Below are 23,158 nucleotides of genomic sequence, written 5' to 3'. Positions count from 1 at the left end.
CAGAGGGAGCTGGGCCTTGGCTACCCCATAGGGACAGGGCCCTGGAACACACAGAACCAGCTAACATGAGCTCACTGAATTCGAGGCTCCCAACCACGCAGGAAGAAGATTCCTAAGCCATGACCATCATTTCAAAGGAGTATTTTGTAAACAAGCTCTCTGGAGCCCAAACCACCAGACAGAGGAAGATCCTGGTTGCCCCAGGCACCCGCAGAAGCCAGCCCACACTGGCTTACGTCCTTGCCCTCAACAGAGGTAGGAGAGGATGAAGAAGGCCACGATCAGGCCCACAGCCATAACACAAAGAAGCTTCCGGTTGTCTCGCCCAGATCGCGCCATTGTGGAAAACGCTTCACACTCCCTGTGAGTAGGCCCGTCATACTTGTGGTGAACTCTGAGTCCATGCCGTCCAGGTACCGGTTCTGGTCCTCCGCATCCCTGTCAGTGTCCAGAGCCAGCGATTTGAGCCTGGTGACCTTGGAGGCCAAGCTGTCAGCCATCTGCTTGTTCCCTCGGTCTAGAGTCTCCTCCACAGAACCAGGGCTCTGAGCCCGAGCCCAGTCTGCCATCGCGTCCAGCTCCGACCCGCCAGTCTGTCACGCTCGCCTACAGCCTCCTCGGATGTGGCCCCATTCTTCACTTATTTCTCCCCGCTCATAGCTCCATTTATAATGTTGGTTTGGAATAACCTAATTCCAGAGGTGGATGTAAGAAAATCCCAAAAGGTCTTTAAAGTCCAGTTACTCTCTTGTCTCATTTCAATAAATCAAGAAAATCTCAGAATCTTTCTTTGAATGTTCTTCTAACTCTATATGACGTAAGACAGGCTAAGGGCAAGAAATTCAAGTCTGTTGACTTTAGCACCTAACAAATGCTCTTATGGAACTTGCATATTTTCTTTCTATTGTCACTGATGTATTTAGGATTGATTTTTTCTATTACTAGAGTTCAAACATTTTATGATTTTAAGTTTGGGCTTCTAGGTGAAAGGCAAGCAGAGTAGGCTTTTGGTCTGTGGTTGTTCTGCTCAACTTGACTTTTTTTTTTTGCAGGAAAAGTAGTCCTCTTTAAAGTCCTTCCTCGTTCCATGGAGTTTAACACTAGAGTTAAACTGGTGAGAAGTCCCAGGCAGTGACACAAGCTAGACTTGCTTTCCATTACCCCTTTAAGTATTATTGACAGAAATAAGGTTAAAAATAAAGACTCCTCCCAATCCAGAAAACTCATTCGAAAGTTAGAAGATTTGCAATAATCATTATTGAATAAATATTAATGTAGGGTGCAATACATTTTATAGGCAATTCTATAAAGAAATTGCGAAGATAGAAATATCACCTCTTATATTGTCAAGCACATATATCCCATTATATACATATTCTCATAATAAATAATCGCTAATCTTCAAGTAAGGGATTTGACATCACCATTTGCCATACATAGTTCATCCTAAGACCACTTGTCAATTGGAGCATCCACTTATGTTCGCTAATTGCTTTTGTCCAAAACAAACAAACAAACAAAAAAACCCACTTACACCTTTATGACCAGAAGTAGGTTTGCCGCTTGGAGTCAGGACCAGCTGAAATTGGGACCCCATCACATCAGGAAAGAGGGAGATGGACACGCTCTCTTCTTTGATTGATTACACTTCAAAGAGATGATTTCATATCCTCGGGAAAAATTTCTGAGTTGTAAAACTGTCAAGAGGCTTATTTCACCTTTAAACACATTTATATTCATTTCAAAGGGATCAGAAAAAGGATTTACAATTACAAGTTTTCTAAAGTAAATGCTGTTAAAAAAGTGTATGTGTGTGGGGATTCTCTCCCTTTTTAAGGGATTATTAACTTTTTCCCTGTCTAATTTATATTTACCTTTACAGTTTACAGCTCACCTGTGATTAAAAATGTGCTGCATTCTAGCATGGATGGGAGGGCAGTTTGGGGGAGAATGGTTACATGTATATGTATGGCTGAGTCCCTTTGCTATTCACCTGAAACTGTCACAACATTGTTAATTGGTTTTAATCCAATACAAAATAAAAAGTTAAAAAAATAAATAAAAATATGCACCATCCTTTTTAAGGGTTATTATCAGCTGATTGAAATGTTATTCTAATACATACATACACATTTATGTTTATAATTATCAGTCACATGCCTGCTCATAAAGACTTCTATCAGCTTCACTATTTTTATTAATTTCATATACTCTAAGGGATCATTACAAAATCATCTGGGAAAAAAACTTACCCTAAACTCGCATAGAAAAATACATATTTCTGAAACCGAAAAATTAAAGGAGGGCTGAAAATAGATTTAAAATAAAGTTAGACCTTGCCCCTACCCATAAATTGCTGTAAAATGTATATTTTGCTGCTTGTTTATTAAATGCTTTTCTAAGAAAGTAGTTTTTACAGTCTTGCTGCTCAAAGTGTTGTCTTTAGACTGAGAGCATTGTTATTGTCTGTAGCACTGATGTCAGAAATGAGGATCTCAGTATCTGCACCTAGTCTACTGAATCTGAATGTAAGTTTTCATAGGCCTCCCATTCAAATTTAAAAGTGCAAATTAAAAAAAAATAAATACAAAATCATGTCTGTTTCATACATATTGCATCAAATCCTATGTAAAAATGAAAATCTGCTTATTGCTCTCCTATACTGAAAGTCTCTAAATATCATTATTTACTCTTTCAATATCTAGGTGCTATTTATTTTTTTCAAGGTTAGTCATTATCTCACTTTGATATTTTGTAACCTATGTTATCCCCTTCATGGATCACAGCCTTTTGGTGGCCAATGGGCTTGTGTAACTCAATGAAACTATGAGCCATGCCCTGCAGGGCCACCCAAGAGAGATGAGTCCTAATGAAGTGTTCTGACAAAACATGATCCACTGGAGAAGGAAATGGCAACCTACTCCAGCATTCTTGCCTGAAAAATTCCATGGGCAGTATGAAAAAGCAAAAAGATATGGCACTGGAAAGTGAGCCCCCTGGTCAGAAGGCGTCCAGTATGCTACTGGGGAAGAGTGGAGGAAAATTACTAACAGCTCCAGAAAGAATGAAGCAGCTGGGCCAAAGTGGAAATGATAATCAGTTGTAGATGGTTCTGGTGATGAAAGTAAAGTTTAATGCTGTAAAGAATAATGTTTCATAGGAATCTGAAATATTAGGCCCATGAATCAAAGTAAAACAGATATGGTTAAGCAGGAGATGGCAAGAGTGAACATCAACATCTTAGGAATCAGTGAACTAAAATGGACAGGAATGGGCAAATGTAATTCAGATGACCATTATATCTACTAGTGCAGCAAGAATCCCTTAAAATCTCAGAAAAAGAAATGGAATAACCCTCATAGTCAACAAAAGAGTAAAAAATGCAGTACTTGGGTGCAACCCTCAAATTCCAGAAAAACTTCTGCTTCATTAACTACGCTAAAGCATTTGACTGCATGGATTACAACAAACTGGAAAATTCTTAAAGAGAGGAGAATACCACACCACCTAAGAAACCTGTATTTGGGTCAGAAAGCAACAGTTAGAACCAGACATGGAAAGACTGATTAGTTCAAACTTGGGAAAGGAGTATGACAAAGCCTTATATTGTCACCCTGCTTATTTAACTTATATGCAGAGTATATCATATGAAATGCCAGACTGGATGAATCACAAGCTGGAATCAAGATTGCTGTGAAAAATATCAACCTCACATATGCAGATACTACTCTAGTGGCAGAAAGTAAAGAGGAATTAAAGAGCTTCCTGATGAGTGTAAAAGGCAAGAGTGAAAAAAGTGGCTTGAAACTCAGCATTCAAAAAACTAAGGTCATGGAATCCAGTCCTATCACTTCATGGCAAATAGAAGGGGAAAATGTGGAAGCAGTGACAAATTTTATTTTCCTGGGCTCCAAAATCACTACAGATCGTGACTAGCCATGAAATTAAAAGATGTTTGCTCCTTAGAAGGAAAATATGACTGAGCACATTGAAAAGCAGAGATTTCACTTGGCCGACAAAGGTCCATGGAGTCAAAGCTATGGTTTTTCTGGTTAGTCACATATTGATGGGGGAGTTGAACATAAAGAAGTCTGAGTCCCAAAGAAATGATGCTTTCAAGTTATTATGCTGGAGAAGACTCTTGAGAGTACCTTGGGCTGTAAGGAGAGAAAACCAGTCAATCCTAAAGGAAGTCACTCCTGAATATCCATTGTAAGGACTGATGCTGAAGTTGAAGCTCCAAATACTTTGGCCACCTGATGCAGAGACAACTCACTAGAAAAGACCCTGATTTGGGGAAAGACTGACAAAAAAGGAGAAGGGGGCAGCAGAGGATGAGATGGTTAGATATCATTACCAACTCAATAGACGTGAGTTTGAGCAAACTTTGGGAGATAATGGGCTTCCCTGATGGCTTCCCCAGGTCAGTAGGTGCCCAATATGCTACTGGAGATCAGTGGAGAAATAACTCTAGAATGAAGGGATGGAGCCAAAGCAAAAACAACACCCAGTTGTGGATGGGACTGGTGATAGAAGCAAGATTTGGTGATGTTAAGAGCAATATTGCATAGGAACCTGGGATGTTAGGTCCATAGATCAAGGTAAATTGGAAGTGGTCAAACAGGAGATAGTAAGACTGAACATTGACATTCTAGGAATCAGTGAACTAAGATGGACTGGAATGGGTGAATTTAATTCAGATGACCATTATATCTACTACTGTGGGCAGGAATCCCTTAGAACAAATGGAGTAGCCATTATAGTCAACAAAAGAATCTGAAATGCAGTACTTGGATGCAATCTCAAAAATGACAGAATGATCTCTGTTCCTTTCCAAGGCAAACCATTCAATATCACAGTAATCCAAATCTATGCCCTGACCAGTAATGCTGAAGAAGCTGAAGTTGAATGGTTCTATGAAGACCTACAAGACCTGCTAGAACTAACACCCCAAAAGATGTCCTTTTCATTACAGGGGACTGGAATGCAAAAGTAGGAAGTCAAGAAACAGCTGGAGTAACAGGCAAATTTGGCCTTGGAGTACAGAATGAAGCAGGACAAAGGCTAACAGAGTTCTGCCAAGAGAACACACTGGTCATAGCAAACTCCCTTTTCCAACAAGACAAGAGAAGACTCTATACATGGACATCACCAGATCGTCAACACTGAAATCAGGCTGATTATATCCTTTGCAGCCAAAGATGGAGAAGCTCTATACAGTCAGCAAAAACAGGACTGGGAGGTGACTGTGGCTCAGATCATGAATTCCTTATTGCCAAATTCAGACTTAAATTGAAGAAAGTGGAGAAAACTGCTAGACATTCAGGTATGACCTAAATCAAATCCCTTATGATGATACAGTGGAAATGAGAAATAGATTTGAGGGACTAGATCTGATACACAGAGTGCCTGATGAACTGTGGATGGAGGTTCATGACATTGTACAGGAGACAGGGAGCAAGACCATCCCCAAGAAAAAGAAATGCAAAAAAGCAAAATGGCTGTCTGAGGAGGCCTTACAAATAGCTGTGAAAAGAAGAGAAGCAAAAAGCAAAGGAGAAAAGGAAAGATATACCCATTTAAATATGGATTTCCAAAGAATAGCCAGGAGAGATAAGAAAGCCTTCCTCGGCAATCAATGTAAAGAAATAGAGGAGAACAATAGAGTGGGAAAGACTAGAGATCTCCTCAAGAAAATTAGAGATACCAAGGGAACATTTCATGCAAAGATGGACTCAATAAAGGACAGAAATGGTATGGATCTAATAGAAGCAGAAGCTATTAAGAAGAGGTGGCAAGACTACACAGAAGAACTGTACAAAAAAGATCTTCACAACCCAGATAATCACAATGGTGTGATCACTCACACTCACCTAGAGCCAGACATCCTGGAATGTGAAGTCAGGTGGGCCTTAGAAAGCATCACGACGAACAAAGCTAGTGGATGTGATGGAATTCCAGTTGAGCTATTTCAAATCATAAAACAAGATGCTGTGAAATTGAAGCACTCAGTGTACCAACAAATTTGGAAAACTCAGCAGTGGCCACAGGACTGGAAAAGTCAGCTTTCATTCCAACCCCAGAGAAAGGTAATGCCAAAGAATGCTCAAACTACTGCACTATCACACTCATCTCACATGCTAGTAAAGTAATGCTCAAAATTCTCCAAGCCAGGCTTCAGCAATATGTGAACCGTGAACTTCCAAATGTTCAAGCTGGCTTTAGAAAAGGCAGAGGAACCAAAGATCAAATTGCCAACATCTGCTGGATCATCGAAAGAGCAAGGGAGTTCCAGTAAACATCTATTTCTGCTTTTTGACTATGCCAAAACCTTCGACTGTGTGGATCATAATAAAACGTGGAAAATTCTGAAAGAGATGGGAATATCAGACCACCTGACCTGCCTCTTGAGAAACCTGTATGCAAGTTGGGAAGCAACAGTTAGAACTGGACATGGAACAACAGACTGGTTCCAAATAAGAAAAGGAGTACGTCAAGGCTGTATATTGTCACCCTGCTTATTTCACTTATATGCAGAGTGCATCATGAGAAATGCTGGGCTGGAGGAAGCACAAGCTGGAATCAAGATTGCTGGGAGAAATATTAATAACCTCAGATATGCAGATGACACCACCCTTATGGCAGAAAGTGAAGAAGAACTAAAGGGCCTCTTGATGAAAGTGAAAGAGGAGAGTGAAAAAGTTGTCTTAAAGCTCAACTTTCAGAAAACTAAGATCATGGAATCTTGTGGCATCACCTCATGGCAAATAGATGGGGAAACAGTGGAAACAGTGGCTAGCTTTATTTTTCCGGGCTCCAAAATCACTGTGGAGGGTGATTGCAGCCATGAAATTAAAAGACGCTTGCTTCTTGGAAGGAAAGTTATGACCAACCTAAACAGCGTATTAAAAAGCAAAGACATTACTTTGCCAACAAAGGTCCGTCCAGTCAAGGCTGTTTTTTCCAGTGGTCATGGATGTGGGCATTGGACTGTAAAGAAGACTGAGCGCTGAAGAATTGATGCTTCTGAACTGTGGTGTTGGAGAAGACTCTTGAGGCTCCCTTGGACTGCAAGGAGATCCAACCAGTCCATCCTAAAGGAGATCAGTCCTGGGTGTTCATTGGAAGGACTGATGTTGAAGCTGAAGCTCCAGTACTTTGGCCACGTGATGCAGAGAGCTGACTCATCTGAAAAGACCCTGATGCTTGGTAATATTGAGGGCAGGAGGAGAAGGGGACAACAGAGGATGAGATGGTTGGATGGCATTACAGACACAATGGACATGGGTTTGGGTGGACTCCAGGAGTTGGTGATGGACAGGGAGGTCCGGCATGCTGTGGTTCATGGGGCCGCAAAGAGTCGGACACAACTGAATGACTGAACTGAGCTGAAGTGATGGCTCAGATGGTAAAGAATCTGCCTACACGCAGGATAACCTGGTTTGATCCCTGGGTTGGGAAGATCTCCTGGGAAAAGGGAATATTTACCCAGTCCAGTATTCTTGCCTAGAGAATTCCATGGACAGAGGAGCCTGATAGGTTACAGTTCATGGGGTTGAAAGAGTTGGACATGACTTAGCGACTTAACAACATAGCAACAGCAAATCTATGTTACATTTTAACATTAACGACCAAATAGAAATGGGGAAATAGAAAATAGAAATAGAAATAGAAATAGAAAATAGAAATGGGGAAAAAGAGAAGGGTAATTGGATAATATTAAGTATGCACACAAACATATGAACACTTACACTTGAGAGAGAACAAGATAGAATATAATAAACACCCACTTTTCAATGCATAAGGCTACCTTCAGTTGCATAAGGTCTTATTTACAAGTTCCTTTACTACAATACCCCTTCCATATTCCCTTTGTCCTCAGCATCTCTGCTGGATGCTATTCATTTCTTGGCAAAATGATTCAAACTTTCTTGTCTGGAGCTCCTAATCCCTTGGTGATCCTGATCACTGGTGATTAAGAGGCACTGAAGCTGATTTTTTTCATCTTAGATTCAGATACAACAGTCAGGAAATCACTATAAATTATATGATTCTGGTGTTAGAAATAAAGACCCAGAGAATATGATAAGTGAGTATTCTGAGTGCCTTATGTGCACATTTCTAGTGAGCTACCTGCATGGTCTTTTAAAAATACTTCACGTGGAGGAACAAGTGTTTCTCTTTTGATACTTTACATTTTTCCCCCCATAATGCCTAAATAAAGAAGTTTTAATAGGTTGTAAATATTTCAATCTCAACTAGCATGACACATGAGGCCATAATACTAGGATTCTGGATGAAGATCAGCTTAGCACATTACCATTGTATAATTTCAAGAAGTGGAGGGTTTTGTTTGAACCACATTGAAGAAACCTATACTTCTGGACATTCCTTCCTGCAAGTAAATGTAGATAAAAGCATTTATTTCATATTAAAACAGTTTGGGTGTGTGGATAAGAGGGAGACCAAGTAAATCAAGTAAATATATTTTAGAGAAATTTGTAAATATAAATGTAGACATATATTTAACCATAGTACCACTTTTACGTTCTTAACCTTTATCATTTCCCCACATTTGATAGCTTCTCTTTAAATAGGTAAATGCAAATATGTTTATTCCTAAAAAACGTTAGCATACAGATTTATTGTCAGGCTTCTTTTCATAAAGTACAGTCTGAACACCCATTATGTGATATCTGGTCTATTGTAACTTTGGGCATCAATTTAAATTTTAAAGTTCAGTCAAGCATAATAATTCTGAAATTCCATTTCTGTAGTGATGTGTAAGAATCCCCAATGTACGATGTTTCTCTGTGATAATTTGAATAACTGGTCCTAACTTTTCACCCTTCTTTCTCTTTACCTTTGCCATGCAACTTCACATTTCCTTCTAGGAAATGGTACAGAATATACTTTTTACTGCTTGACTTGTATTAGCCAACATAAGAGAAGTGACAATTGCTAATTCCCTATGTGTATTTCCACTTGCTCTTTTGCATCTCTGCCACCACCAGAAGAGGGGAGGGGCTTTCCCTGGTAGCAACTGTTTCCTCAGGCTTGACATTAGAACAAACGCATAGAGGAGGCACGACGTCAAACGCCAGTGAGGAGAGCCACTGATCTCAGGGAGATCCATGGCTTAAGGCAGAGCCGCCCCCCAGCCAGATGTAACTGAGATCAGCTTGTGTCCAACATGAAGTAATTTCTCATCATTGTATGCCACGGAAAATTTGTGATAATTTTGAGGCAATGTTACATCTCCATATAAAGGTGAATGTGTTTCATGATCTAAAATTATATATGGGGACTTCCTTGAAGGTCCAGTGGCTAAGACTGCAGGTGACATGATTTGATCCCTGATTGGGGAACTATGTTATCACATGCCATGCAGCATGACCACAAAACAGAAAAAATAATGCAGAAAAAGTTATAAATGTCTATCTATTTTAGACTGGAACTATGTCATTTGATTTGTGTCCTGTCAGTTGAATCAGAAAATAGGATTTATTGACACCCGAGGGCTTCAGTGGGTAAAAAGTCTGCCTAGAATTCAGGAGACATGGGAGATGCGGGTTTGATCCCTGGGTTGGGAAGATCTTCTGGAGAAGGAAACCCTCTTCAATATTCGTCTCTGGAAAATCCCATGGATTGAGGAGCCTGGCAGGCTACAGTCTGTGGGGTTGCAAAGAGTCCGAAATGACTAAACATATTCACCACCATAAAACTGATTATGTCTCCTTTCTTCAAGCAGCATTGATGTAAGGTAATATGAATTTTAATAGAAAGTCTTTTGCTTAACAGCTATCGAAGGAGCATTGTACACAATTCCCAGACAGGGAATGTTTTTGTATTTAATAGTGTGGATTAATTGTAAATGATAAGTCCCCTAGTACTTGAAAGAGAAATTATGGCACTGCCACAAGATGTGTTTATATTTTAATTCAGCATAACATTCTCTGTATAGTATAATAAAAACCAGAGTTCAGTATAACTCAAAAGTTTAAGTGATATATGTATATGTATGCATATTGTTGAGGGATAGGAAAGAAAATGAAAAAGTAGGAAATAGCCTCTTGGAATCTCCAAGCTTAATTGCAAAATTTTGTTCATATAGTATTGCTTTGAGTGCCCAAATCCATGTTAGTCAAGGTTCTCCAGAGAAATAAGATTAATAAAATATATAAATGGATATATAGAAAGAGATATATTGCCAGTGTTTGGCTTACATGATTATGAAGGCTAAGAAGTACCACTATCTGCCTTCTGCTACCTTGAGATCCAGGAAAGCTAGTGTTATAATTCTAGGTCAAACCTGAAGGCCTAAGAGCTAGGGGAGCCAATGTCTGAGGGCAGAGAAGACGGATGTCCCAGCTCAAGGAGAGGGAGGAAATTTGTCTTCCCTCTGCCTTTTTCTTCTCCCCACCCCTAGCTGTATTGGGATATAACATCATGTTAGTTTATGGTGTAAAATGTGAGAACATTTAAGATCTACTGTCTTAGCAACTTTTAAGTATGTAATATAGTATTGGATATATATATAATATTACATATTATATGTATGTGTATAATATATGTATTATCACATATATGTATATAATAATATTAATTATATATATAATATATGTGCTTCCCCAGTGGCTCAGCAGGTGGAGAAGCCACCTGCAATGCAGAAGTTGCAGGAGACTAGGGTTTCATCTCTGAGTCGGGTAGATCCCCTGGAGAAGGGCATGGGAACCCATTCCAGTGTTCTTGCCTGTAAAATCCCATGGACAGAGGAGCCTGGCGGGCTACAGTCCATAGAGTCGCCAAGAGCTGGACATGACTTAGCACACATGGTAGTGTTTTTAACAATGTGTGTGTGCTCAGTCACTCAGTCGTGTTCAACTCTTTGTGATCCCTTGGATTGTATCCTGCCAGGCTGCTTTCTCCATGGAATTTTCCAGGCAAGAATACTGGAGTGGGTTGCCATGCCCTCCTCCAGGGGATCTTCCCAACCCAGGGATTGAAGCTGCATATCTTGCATCTCCTGTATTGGCAAGTAGATTCTTTATCACTGTGCCACCTAGAAAACCCCATTGTTAACTATAGTCATCAGATCTGTAGTCAGGGAGCAAACAGATCTCCATTTTTAGGGTCAGTCATGGTAGCTTTAATGGTTTCCTTTGCTGACTTCCATTGCTCATGATCCTTGCGGTCTTGCACTGGTCCCTGTTGATTTGAGGTACTCTTCTAGTCTTTACAGACTGACTTTAGCAAGGAAAGCCTATTACCAGTTTCTAAGTGGACTGTCTGATGTTGCCATTGGGCAAGCTTCTTGCTAGAGTTCTCTGGCAGGCAGTTCTGATGGCAGATCAGCAATTGGCAGGCATGGTACTTGGGTCCCCGGGGATGGACCTGGAGCCTGAGATCACTGAGGTGGTCCTGGCACTAGCAGTGATGGATCTTGCACATGGGTTTATGTGGGCTGGTCTGGACCCCAGGTCTGTGGGGCTGACAAGGCACTGGTGATCACTGGGCTGTACCTGGAGACCAGGTTCACGGAGGTCAGCCTGGTGTCAGGCAGCACATGAGCCTTGGTTTGCAGGAGTTGGCCTGGCACCTGGAGCCACTGAGGCCAGCTTGGAGGCTGGTTCTACAAAGGAAGGGAGTCTTTTTGTTCCATTCAAGCCCTCAAAGGATTAGATAATGCCTACCCACATTTGGTGAAGGTGATCTTAGTCTGCTGATTCAAAACTTCTCTCTTTTAGCAACAGCTCCTTATGTTTATCCAGAAATAACATTTCATCAGACATCTGATCATCGCTTAACTCAGTCAAGTTGACACATAAAATTATCCATCACAGTACTTCTAAAATGAAAGATGCTGTCTCTGGTAGATGTGGGCAGTGATTAGATGTATAATGAGGGGTAGAAGTAATGGTTGCTTGAGATTTTCAGTTTTGTCTTATTCTTCATGGCCATACATTGATATTTTTATTCATCCATAGTAAGCATAGTAAAATAAGTTTATTTTTAATCTACTTAATAAAAGCTTATGTGCATGGATGCTATATCAGAAGCTATGGGAAATAGGAAAATAAGAAGCATAATTTTGGACCTATGGACTCTGAGGCCTATGGGTGTCAAAACACATGCATAAGAAATAGTCAATGTCCTAGTACTAGGATATGCTGAATTAGAGTCCACAGTTTGCACAACTAAACTTGAGTGATCTTGAGTCTAAAAGTATCAGTCAAATTTATGGTCAAGATTATTTAGAATATAAAATTTATTAGTCTAGTTATGACTAAAAGTCATTTTAAAAACTAAGAAACAAAAAAATAACATTTTCCTTCATTTACAAGACTGACAGCAGCTCATTCTTGCTGTTCAAGAAAATAGATAGGACAATATTCCTACCAACTGAGCAAAGCTGAATTTTTTAAAGTTTGTCTATTGATTGTGCATGCAAACCCAATCACTTCAGTCATGTCTGACTCTTTGCAATCCTATGAAATGTATTCTACCAGGCTCTTCTATCCATGGGATTCTCCAGGCAAGAATACTGGAGTGGGTTGTCATGCCCTCCTCCAGGGGATCTTCCCAACCCAGGAATTGAGAACTACTCTTAGAATGAAATAAGGATATAAAACAGCAAAAATAAAATGCATATTTAGAATTTAAGGTTTTCAGTGATGATTAAATTGAAAAAGTCACATTTTGCATAAAGAAAATGAGGATGATGGTACTAGGTTGGCAAATAATTTAAAAGATGAGAAGTATGCTATTGTCAGGATATTCATGGGGTTTTCATGTTTAGTTTCTTTTCCTTTCTAAGAGAGAATTAAGTCTATTAAGTGGGGAACTTTGTCTCTATAAGAGAATGTTGCTCTGAAATGGTCATATAGATTTCAAAAAAATTCTCTTGAGTCTTTAAAAGCTACATATTTACTTAAAAATATTTACATCCTTCAGTAAACAATTTCAATTATTTTATTGGGAAAATAGGTTCTACTTAGATGAGTTAAAGGCATGGACATGTAAGACACATAGTAAACATTCAATAAATATTAATTGAACAAAAGCATTGTTATTAATTATGCTAATCATAAAAGTTATTAGTTGTGCAATATGGCACATGTTCCCAAATTAATATTAGACTCATTATATAATATGTGCAAAGATTAATTTGCTTTATGCTATAAAATAGAATTTTTCATGAATTAGGGATTTTGTGCATGAATTCAACAGCTTTGACTACAGGAGTAAAGTGGCTATATTTTTCAAAGAGCCATTATTAATAATAGAGGGAAAAGCTTATGAGATTGTATGAACAGTGAATTCCAGCATTAAAAGAATTTTAACCTAATGAATTAAATCTTAATATTCTTGTATTTCGTATTTAATATGCTGCTCCTTTTTCCTTTTGTCTTAAAAAATGAATCCAGGGATCACCTCCTGCCCCTCCACTCACACACAATTTCTGGAGAAGGGACAAGTAATAAATCTTCCAGCCACAAAATGGAAGCTGAGCAGGAAATCCAGGGGGCTGGTGAAATAGAGAAAATCAGTTAGCTTCAAATTGACTGATTTCTTATCTATTTTTATACGGGATAGACCACTGGGAATTGAGATACCATTTAGATGAGAAGATATGTTTACTGAGTTGGAAATATTCTTAATAAATTTATAAATATGCTCTTTATCCAAATTTGGTCAAAGTTTAACCTTAAGGGTACAAAACTTTCATGAGGTGAAGTGTTGTGTTAAAGTTGAAACAAAGTGGCTCTTAGATGCAGTAGTGCTCCTAGAAACTATTGGTTAGAATATACAATTTATGATACATTTTAAATAGTCATGGGAGACTTATTTAAGTTAGAAACTTTAATCAATAAAAAACTGAGATCTAAAATTAAATCTAGTCAGATATATTCCTCAGAATGAATGGAACTATTTAATAGTGATGCTAATTTGACTGAAGAAAATGCTTTTTACACCAAAATCGTATTGGAAATAATAATATTTTCACTCAAATAGAAATGAGAAAGTTTAAGCTAATTAAAATTACAAGATTTTTCCTAGTCTAATTATCTTTGTTTTCTATAAAACATTGTGATTTTGCTAACAGCAGCAAGATATTTCTTGGAAAGCTTTTGGTAGCTAGCAATTTGCTGAAATGTACCTTGGCTATGGGCTTCCCAGGTGGCGCTAGTGGTAAAGAATCTGCCTGCCAGGAGACTGGGGCTCTATCCCTGGGTAGGGAAGATCCCCTGCACAAGGGTATGGCAGTCCACTCCAGTGTTCTTGCCTGGAGAATCCCATGGGCAGAGAAAACTGTGGGGCTACAGCCCATAGGGTCACAAAGAGTCGGACACAATGGAAGTGACTTAGCAAGCATGCATGCATCTTGGCTATATTTGCCTCATTCAACAAGTAAAGAGGGAAATATAAACTTTACATTTCTGATGTTTTTATATAATGACATTTTTTAAGTTGGGCTTTTAACTGTCATTTGAAACCCGCTCTCAGATTACAGAAATAGTCTAAAGTATATATGGACTTGAAAGAATTATTTTTTTATTGCAGGATAATTGCTTTACAGAATTTTGCTGTTTTCTGTCAAACCTCAACATCAATCAGCCATCGGTATACATATACCCCTCCCTTCTGAACCCCCTCCCATCTCCCTCCCCACCCCACCCCTCTAGGTTGAGACAGAGCCCCTGTTTGAGTTTCCTGAGCCACACAGCAAATTCCCGTTGGCTCTCTGTTTTACACATGGTGATGTAAGTTTCCATGGTAGTCTCTCCATACATCTCATCCTCTCCTCCCCTCTCCCCATGTCCATAAGTCTATTCACCATGTCTGTTTCTCCATTGCTGCCCTGTAAATAAATTCTTCAGTACCATTTTTCTAGATTCTGTATATATGTGTTAGAATATGCTATTTATCTTTGGATTTGAAAGAACTACTAAGCTTCAACTATTTGAGTAAGTAAAGCCCACTTGTAGTTTTATTTAATTGCTTTTAAAAAAAAATTTAAAATTATCTATTTGAAAAATTAAGTTCAGAAATAAGACACTAATTAAATGGAAATTTTATTAGAAATTTGCTAAGGACAGTTTAAATGTCTGTTATTGACTTTATCCAGGCTAGTGTATCTTCTTACAAAAATAAGAACTCTGGTCCGAGGCTGTCATGATTGAGAGCGTACGTTTTTTGTACTAAATGACTATTGGAAAAAATTTTGTTGGATATAGGAAAAGGACCATAGCCTGAAATAGCCACAGTTAAATCCAGATTTGGAAAGAGGATTTTGAATGAGGCATGTTTAGAAGGTCCTGGGATAAATGGAAATGAGAAAGAGGATAAACAGTGGGATTGAAACTGAGCAGTGGAACATTTGGCTCCTGTGGAAAGAAAAGTGCTGGTACAGGGTTTTTAATATCCTAAAGCCATTATCTCTGCTTTCCTTTTCTAAAACACTCATGGGTACTAAATACATGCAGGGTTCGAGATATAATTCAGAGCACTTCATACAGTGTTCCTCCAGAGAATAGTGAGTTTTCACCTTCTTGGCTAATTTAATTTTTACTTTTATGGCTGTTTGTACTTTTAAATCTGCAGAATGCTGTAAGTGGGATCACCAATCCTGAATTCTATGCAGCCAATTTTTAAATATCTGTGCTAGGGTTAAAAGCAAAAAAATGTAAAATCACCATTCTGTTTCAAAGCTTCTGATATTCTTTACACTTTACTTTTAGGTAATTGTGAATTATTCTAGTCATTTCTGAAGCCTATATTAAGCTGAAGAGAAACATACAAGTTGGGAATTTTGTAAGTTTTGGTTCAAAGAGTATCAGATTTATGAACAAAAAATGTTTTTACATATGAAACTAAAATGCTTAATCTCTTTTATGTGGCAGGCCCTTAATAGAAGTGACTAAGTGAAAGAATGAATGAGGAAAAAGTAAGGCGGCATAATGGATTCTGAAGAATTTGAATTTAAGAAATGTTAGGAACTCATGTATTTTGAGGTTATATTACATTGTGAGAAAAAAAAGAGACAAATGTGTATAGAAGCAAATATATATGTACTAATGACTTAAGAGAATCTAATGGACTTTTCTTAAGAGATACATTTTGAAGCCAGTGAAATAAGCAGAGATTGGCTTAGAGTTTTAAAAATTTGTTTTGGCAGAGAGGCTGGAGGAGTTGAAAGTGAACAAATCAACCATAAAACAACTCAGTGGATGAAATCGTAAGACTCCTAAATGAAAACATGCATGGTAAACTCCTTGACACTGGTCTTGTTAATGATTTTTGAATTTGACACCCAAAGCAAAAGTAAACAAGTGGGATTTCATCAAACTTCAAAGCTTCTGCCTATCAAAGGAAACTGTTAACAAAATGAACAGGCAACCTGCTGAAGGGAAGAAAACACTTGCAAATCATATATTGGATAAGGGGCTAAAATGTAAAACATATTTTTAAAAAAACTCTTAAAACTTAACATCTAAAAGACCAAACTACTCCATGAAAAAATGGTCTGAAGACTTGAATGGATATTTTTCCAAAGAAGACAAAACAGATAGGCCAACAGGCACAAAAGTGTGGTCAATATCACAAAAGGATGGTCAATCATCAGGGAAGTGCAAATGAAAACCACAGTGAGGTATCTTCTCACACCTGTCACAAAGACTTCCACCATAAAGATAAGAAATACTATATTGGCAAGGATGTGGAGAGAATGAAACCCTTGTGCATTGTTGGTAAAAATGTAAACTTGTACAATCATTATGGAAAATAATATGAAATTTCCTCGAAAAATTAAAAACAGAACTACCATATGTCCTAGCAATTCCACTTCAGGGGATTTATTTGAAGAAAACAAACAAACAAAAAAAAGTAAATCAAAAAGATACATGCAGCCCTGAAAATAATCAAGTGTCCATTGACAGATGAATGAATAAAGAAAATGTGCTGCCTATACAATAGAGTATTATTCAGCCATGAGAAGAATGAAATGTTGCCATTTGCAGTGACAAGGATGGATCTTAAGGGTAGCAAAGACACACTGTATAATCTTACTTATATGTAGAATATAAAATAAAAAAAAAACCCTCAAGACCAAGATCATAAATACAGAGAACAGATTGGTGGCTAACAGAAGTGGGGGCTGAGGGTGGGCAAAATGTGTGAAAGGAGTCAGAAGGTACAAAATTCTAGTTATAATATGAATGTCAAGAGTTTGCCATGTGCAGCATTACAACTATAGTTAATACTGCACACATATTTGAAAGCTGCTAAGAAATCTTAAAAGTTCTAATCACAAGAAAATATTCTGTAATAGTATGGTAACAATATTAACTAGACTTATTACAGTGATCATTTCACTATATATATACATATATATATATATAATCATTATGTTGTACTGCTGAAACTAATACGTCATATGCCAATTTGTTGTTGTTGTTTAATTGCTAAGTCTTATCTGACTCGTATGCCACCCCATGAACTGTAGCCCACCAGGCTCCACTGTCCATGGGATTTTATAGGCAAGAATACTGGAGCTGCATTTCCTTCTCCAGGGGATCTTCCTGAATTCAACCCGTGTCTCCTGTATTGGCAGGTGGATTCTTTACAGCAGAGCCGCCTGGGAAGCCCACCATATGTCAATTATACCATAATGAAAAGGACATTTAAAAGCCCACAGTGTATTTTTTAATGTTGTCAATTGACAGAAGAAGCCACTCCAATTTTTACCTCTGGGCAAAATGCTAAGTAATGAAATTAAGTTACAAGTTTACTGAAGTGAAGTGAAGTGAAAGTTGCTCAGTCGTGTCCAACTCTTGCAACCTCATGGACTGTAGAGTCTGTGAAATTCTCCAGGCCAGAATACTGGAGCGAGTAGCCTTTCCCTTCGCCAGGGGATCTTCCCAACCTTGGGACTGAACCCAGATCTCCCGCATTGCAGGCAGATATTAGTTTACTAAAATAATTCTAATTACATGATTTGCTCTAATCTTTATGTATGGTATAAGATGTTGAATAATCATGTTGTTTATATTATAAATTTACTCTCCAAAAATCTAATTGGATGATTTGGATTTTTTACTTTTTTTGGTACTTTCTATAATGACTAAAGAAAGCTGAGCACAAAAGGATTGATGCTTTTGAACTGTGGTATTGGAGAAGACTCTTGAGAGTCCCTTGGACTGCAAGGAGATCCAACCAGTCCATCCTAAGGGAGATCAGTCCTGGGTGTTCATTGTAAGGACTGATGTTGAAGGTGAAACTCCAATATTTTGGCCACCTCATGTGAAGAGCTGACTTATTTGAAAAGACCCTGATGTTGGGAAAGATTGAAGGCAGGAGGAGAAGGGGGCAACAGAGGATGAGATGGTTGGATGGCATCACCAACTCAATGGACATGAATTTGAGCAAGCTCCTGGAGATGGCGATGGACAGGGAGGCCTGGTGTGCTGCGGTTTATGGGGTCACAAAGAGTTGGACACGACCAAGTGACTGAACTGAACTGAACTGATAATGATGAAAATATCAGTCCAAATACTGCTTGAACAGACTACATATTGCCATCTTCATTTTAAATTTGAGATAGAACAAAGGATCTTGTGTAAGACAGCATCTCAGATAAGCTGTAGGTCAAAGATTAAAGATTATACGATTCCAAAATCAGTGCTCTCTTTACTCACAAAACTGTCCTGGCATTCAGTCAGGGAGGAAGGCTTAGCCTGAAAAATACACACCGCATTTATTGATAATGTGAGGATAGAGCAAATAGAATTGATGCTGTTGGGTGCCATATTTTAGGATGACTAGGGAGAGCTCTCTTAAATGAAGTGAAATTGTAGAGCAATCTAAGCAAGGTAAGCAAAACTTCCCAGGATACAAGGAGGGTAGGCGGAGAGCATTCCAGGCAGAGAGAAGAAATGCAGATGTGCAGAGCTGACATGCTCAGCTGCTTGTAGAGAAGTCAGTGTGGCTGGAGTTCAGACACCCAGCATTAATGCTTATTCACAAACCACGTGGCGGTGTTAGCTCAGAGGACGGCTGGGGCTGGTAAGATATTGCGAGACATCGATTTTCTAATGACAGATACAGGCATAGAGCAGGATTAAGTCACCAATAGAAGGATGAACTTACAAATGATGAGGTGCAAAGACTGTACTTTGGAGCTCTCCAAACTTCAAAAGTGAAAAACTTATATCAGAATGGCTGCTATCCAAAAGTCTACAAACTGTAAATGCTGGAGAGGGTGTGGAGAAAAGGGAACACTCTTACACTGTTGGTGGGAATGCAAACTAGTACAGCCACTATGGAGAACAGTGTGGAGATTCCTAAAACACTGGAAATAGAACTGCCATATGACCCAGCAATCCCACTGCTGGGCATACACACCAAGGAAACCAGAACTGAAAGAGACACGTGTACCCCAATGTTCATCGCAGCACTGTTTATAATAGCCAGGACATGGAAGCAACCTAGATGCCCATCAGCAGACGAATGGATAAGGAAGCTGTGGTACATATACACCATGGAATACTACTCAGCCATTAAAAAGAATTCATGTGAATCAGTTCTAATGAGATGGATGAAACTGGAGCCTATTATACAGAGTGAAGTAAGTCAGAAAGAAAAACACCAATACAGTATATTAATGCATATATATGGAATTTAGAAAGATGGTGATGATGACACTATATGCAAAACAGCAAGAGACACAGATGTATAGAACAGACTTTTGGACTCTGTGGAAGGCGAGGGTGGGATGATTTGAAAGAATAACATTGAAACATGTATATTATCTTATGTGAAATAGATCACCAGTCCAGGTCCCATGCGTGAGACAGGGTGCTCAGGGCTGGTGCACTGGGATGGCCCTGGGGGATGGGATGGGGGGAGGGGGGAAGGGGGGCTTGGGATGGGGGACACATGTACACCCATGGCTGATTCATGTCAATGTATGGAAAAACCACTACAATATTATAAAGTAATTAGCCTCCAATTAAAATAAATAAATTAATTAAAAATTTAAAAAATATATAAATAGTCATCTAGGAAAAGAGCTCAAAAAGAGGAGAAAATGAAGGGAAAAAAACCAAGAATATATGTTGTCCCAAAGGTTAAGAGGAGGAGATATTTCATATAGGATTGGTCAGTTCTGTCAAATGCTGGTCCCATGAGATAATGAATAACTATTGCCCACTGGAGAGCTCTTGGATGGTAGAAGGAACTTTGGATAGAACAGTGGAGAAGAAAACCTGTTCAGAGTAGGCTGAGAATGAAAGTGAAGCACTGGTAATAAGAGCAATGGTAAATCACTTTAGCTGTTTTGTAGAGAAGCAGAATAGAGGAAAAGGTCATACTAGTTGGAGAAAAAAATGTATCAAAAGAAAGTTCATTGCTATCATAGGAGATATTAGAGTATGTATATGTGATAGCTTTTCAAAAATCAATGAGAAAAAATTCTGATGATAAAAGGATAGGAATGGAGAATAGTTGGAGTGAAATCCTAAGGTAGGTGAGAGGCAACTATTCAATGGGTATAGATCTTTTAATTTAATTTCTCCTAAACTACAGTATGAGTGAAAAACCTGGTTGTGTATAGTTTATTTAGAAGATGTTTCCTGTAAGCAGAAATAAGTTATGAGATACATGTGGGAAAAAGAAAAAGCCAATAAAGTTTGCATTATTGAGGACATGCTCTCCACAAAATAATATCGAATCTGTCCAGAATTTTCCATTCACTGATCTTACTCCACTTTAATCCTCTGATTCTCATATCCCATTATTTAAGGGTCACCCCCAGGGCATGATATAATAATAATGATAATAACAATCAGGATAATAAGATTTTAAAGCAGAGTTGGACATAGTCTATGGACTCATAACTGATGAATTTATTCAACCACTGATATAAAATGAAATTTTCTTTCAGAAGTCCTAAATAATTACCATTCAATTTATAACTCTATTCAGTCACTGAGAATATTAAGCAAGGTGAATAAGAGGCAGTTTTGTATGGATGGAGGCACCCTCAAGGACTCTATATATATGCCCAATAGGAGAAATTTTACATCTTGTAACTCTGTTGAAAATGACTTGGCAACAGGCTAGCTTGTGTATGGATACACTTTACTGGAAAGAGAAAACCTATATATTAATATTTAAACACCTAATAGGAATCATTTCAAATTATTAGTATAAGAAGGATATTTGGGGTCCTATATGAGAACTCTCTTATAATGCCTATTATTTGGTGGTTGCACATGGATATTCACTCATTCTGACAAAATTAGCACCATTAGTCATAGAATCTCACAATATGTCTGTGGATTTGCTTTTTGTCCTCACTTTTACTGAAGTATAAGGAGGTTAAGTGACTTGCCAATGAACATCAAACATGTTGGTAAAGAAGTCAAGAATAGATGTTATGATTTTGAATCCAAGTTATTTATGTTGTTGTATTTATTGACTTTACCTTCTGCTTAGTCATTTGTTGGGTGTATTTATGATAAATATAATGAAAAGAGATACTTCAATGCTTTAGAGGCTGTACTATATACCACAGAAGGATGAAAACAGAATAAGTCTGTGAGGCCTATGGGTTTTTGACTGAAGTTTCAGAATAACCAATTGGACTATTCATTTAACTTTTTAGGATAGGGTCTCATTTTCCAGATCTGTAAAATTGATGCAATAGTTTCCTAGGTTCCTTTTAAGAACTACATTCTGTGTTTCTAGGAGTTGGTAATTGAGGATTTGGTCATTTTAACCTCTTGTGTATGTATGGTGAGTGGCTTTACCATGTAGGGTTCCTTACGTGTGTGTGTGTGTGTGTGTGTGTGTGTGTGTGTGTGTATACTGCATTGCCTCAGTTGTATTCGACTTTGAGGACCTATGGACTGTAGCCCACCAGGCTCCTCTGTCCATGGGGATTTTCCAGGCAAGAATATGGAGTGGGTTGCCGTGCCCTCCTCCAGGGGATCCTTCCAACCCAGGGATCAAACCCACGCCTTCCACAATGCAGGCAGGTTGTTCACCATCTGAGCCACCAGGGAAGCCCTAGTTTTCTTGGTCTTCCTGATTTTTGTCAGGGATTCTTAGGGATTCTGTCCCCACAGGCACCACAGGGAAGTCTGCAGCTAGCCATGTCTTTCTCCTAGAATGTTAGCCAGTTTGTCTTCCTGACCATAGTAGTTTGCCCCATACAGTTTCAGTAATACCTTTAGCACAAGGCCCATGATAAAAGTACAAGGCAAATAATAAAGTTATAAGATGACTTTTAGTATTTCTCATTACCTCCCCTCCACTTTAAGTCCTAATCTTCAGAAGTCGTCTCCTTTAATGTTTTGTTTGTTTTTAGTTTCTATGACTGTTGCAACAAATCTAATTAAAATGCATTCACCTGTATTTTAGGTCATCACTCTCTAAGATTTGGAAACTGGTTTCCCTATACGAGATTGTACATCTGTATACTTCCCAAAGTTTTGTTTCTGATAATACTAAATTCAAAACTTTTTCTAATGTTTATTTCCATTTATTCTTTAAAAAAATGTTACAGGTATATAATACAGTGATTAACAAATTTTGAAGGTTATACTCCGTTTATAGTATTATAAAATGCTGGTTATATTACCTGTGCTGTACAATATACACTGTAGCTTATTTTGTATTTTATAGTTTATACCTCTTAATCACTACCTCTGTATTGCTCCTGCCACCTGCGACCACATAGACGGCAGCCCACCAGGCTCCCCCATCCCTCCAGGCAAGAACATTGGAGTTTGTTGCCATTTCCTTCTCCAATGCGTGAAAGTGAAGTTGGTCAGTTGTATCTGACTCTTAGCGACCCCATGGACTGCAGCCCACCAGGCTCCTCCGTCCATGGGATTTTCCAGGCGAGAGTACTGGAGTGGGGTGCCATTGTCTTCTCCGCCTCTCCCCACTGGTAACCATTAATTTGTTCTCTATATCAATGAGTCTGCTTCTTTCTTGTTATATTCTCTGGTTTGCTGTATTTTTTAGATTCTGCATAGAAAGTGATATCATACAGTATTTGTCTTTCTCTGTCTGACATTTAGCATAATGCCTTGGTGGCTCTGTCATAAAGAACCTCCTGCTTTGGCAGGAGATGTGGGTTTGATCCCTG

General features: G+C 38.5%; 1 pseudogene; it reads right to left on the bottom strand.

The window, feature by feature from the left end:
• Positions 1–246: 246 nt before the first annotated feature.
• LOC110147457 (BET1-like protein pseudogene) lies at positions 247–569 on the bottom strand (annotated as a pseudogene).
• Positions 570–23,158: the final 22,589 nt, after the last annotated feature.

Source organism: Odocoileus virginianus, chromosome 24 (genome assembly GCF_023699985.2).
Source record: "Odocoileus virginianus isolate 20LAN1187 ecotype Illinois chromosome 24, Ovbor_1.2, whole genome shotgun sequence".
NCBI lineage: Eukaryota > Metazoa > Chordata > Mammalia > Artiodactyla > Cervidae > Odocoileus > Odocoileus virginianus.
This window is presented reverse-complemented; position numbering and strand designations above follow the sequence as displayed.